Source organism: Mandrillus leucophaeus, unplaced genomic scaffold (assembly GCF_000951045.1).
Source record: "Mandrillus leucophaeus isolate KB7577 unplaced genomic scaffold, Mleu.le_1.0 Scaffold78, whole genome shotgun sequence".
NCBI lineage: Eukaryota > Metazoa > Chordata > Mammalia > Primates > Cercopithecidae > Mandrillus > Mandrillus leucophaeus.
The window spans coordinates 1,657,362-1,659,796 of record NW_012108474.1 but is presented as its reverse complement, the minus strand read 5'-3'; positions in this window follow the sequence as shown (position 1 = coordinate 1,659,796).

The window sequence follows — 2,435 nt, the reverse complement described above, 5'->3', positions numbered from 1 at the left end:
TATTACTCTCAATATCACAGGGGCTGTACACACCGCCTGTGATATTTTTCCTATAATCCAGAATAAAAGAGAATGATATTACTTCCAACAGTGCAGGGGTGTACCCCCCCCCCACCATGTGATATTGTTCTCAAGAGCTAAAGGAAGAGAAGATAATATTATTCTTTGTAGTGCAGGGGGTGTACACCCACCTGTGATGTTGTTCCTAATATCCAGGGAGGGAGAGCATGATATTACCCCCAGTCTCGCCGTGGGTGTACACCCACTTTGTGATACTGCTCCTAATATCCAGGGGGTAGAGTATGACATTCCTCCCAATTTAACAGTGGGTGTACATCCACTCGGGGATATTGCTCCTAATAATCAGGGAAGGCGAAAGTGATATTACTCCCAATATCGCAGAGAGTGAACAACCCTTCTGTGATATTGTTCCTAACATCCGGTGGGGGAGAGGATGATGATATGTTCAATATCGCAGGCTGTGTACACCCACCCTGTGACATTGTTCCTAAAATCCAGGAAGGGAGAGGACAGTATGACTTTCTATATAGTAGGAGGTGTACACCCACGCTGGGATTTTGTTCCTAATGTCAAGGAGGGGAGAGTGTAATATTACTCCCAATATGGCAGGGGGTGTACATCCCCTGAGCTATTGTTCTTGCCATTCAAAACAGGAGAGGATGACATTGCTCCAGCTATCGAAGAACGTGTAAATCCCCGTGTGATATTGTTTCTAATATCCAGAAAGGGAGAAGAGGATATTAATCCCCATATCGCAGGAGGTGTACACTCACTCTGATATTTTTCCAAATATGCAGGGGAGAAAGAGGATAATAATATTCCCAATACTGCACGGGTTGTACACCCCCGTGTGAGATGGTCCTTAATAATATTGCAAGGTGGAGGGGAGGATATTACTACATATATGGCAGAAAGTGTACACCTCCCAGGGATATTGTTGCCATGATCCTGGAGGGAAGAGGATGATATTACTTTAAATATCACAGAAGGTATACAGGCCCCCAGTGACCCTGTTTCTAACTTCAACGTGGGAGAGGAAGACATGATACCCAGTACCGCAGGGAGTAGAAACACTCCTGTGACACTGTTCTTAATATTCAGGGACGAAGAGGATGATATTACTGCCAATACACACCCGTCTGTGAAATAGTTCCTAATTTCCAGAGGGAGAGATGTTATTACTCACAACATCGTAAACAGGCTGTGAGTCCACCGTAGATCGTAATAGCCAGGCGGGGAGAGGCGGTGGCTCTTACTCCCCATATCGCCGGGGGTGCCTCACCCCCCTGCGATGTGGATCGTAAGAGCCAGGGGGTGATATATTTATCTCCCCTCACTAGAGCTCTGGAGGGCAAGAATCCGAGTGCCACAATACAGGGTGCAGGGTAGGCCTAAAATATTTATGGGAAGGATGGGAGCCAGACTATGCTGGACTGCTTTAAACATCAGTGAAAAGACTTTCCAGTCTAACCAAAAGACAACAGAGTATTAAGTTTTCTTGCACAGGGGAATGCCTTGCAGAATACAGTGTGCCATAAAAATGCACCTGGTCATTGTGTGAGGTCGGATAGGAATGTGGCGAAACCAGTTAGGAAGTTGCTGAGGTGACCCTGGCCATGGAGAGCAAGAACTACATTGAAAAGGAATTGCAAAGAAAACACAGGCTGGGTTCCGTGGCTCTCGCCTGTAATCCCAGCACTTTGGGAGGCCAAAGCTGGCGGATCACGAGGTCAAGAGATTGAGACCATCCTAGCCAACATGGTGAAATCCCATCTGTACTAAAAATACAAAAATCAGCTGGGAGTGGTGTCCTTCGTCTGTAGTCTCAGCTACTCAGGAGGCTGAGGCAGGAGAATCGCTTGAACCCGGGAGGCGGAGGTTGTGGTGAGTCGAGATCGCGCCATTGCACTCCAGCCTGGGCGACAGAGTGAGACTCCGTCTCAAAAAAAAAAAAAAGAAAGAAAGAAAATACAAACAAAAGCTGAGATTTGCTGAGTTCCTGCTACGTGCTAGCCAATGCCAGCAACAAAGTGGATCAACAAGGTGGCCTGGAATCATCCTCACTTCTGTTAAGTGGCTGGGGGTAGGAGTGGGGGAGTGTCACACATCCGCAAACGGTAACGCCGAACTTCCCAAGTAGGTCCATCGGGCTCTTAGGACCCGCGGCTGTCCCAGGCCTCAGCTGCCTCAATCAGTCTGAGGCTAACTTCCTCCTTGCACCGCAGGGTGAGGATACTTTCCTGTGCGGAGACCTCAGCTCCTCAATGTACAGAGAAGGGCCTTGCAGGGCCTAAGCAGTGGGGCTCAGGGACCCTTGATCAAGCTGCCAAACCTTGTCAGGGGCTTGCAAGGTCACCTAAGGGCGGAAGCGAGCGCGCTGTGGCCCCCCGGGGCAGTGGGCAGGCGGCAGGGCG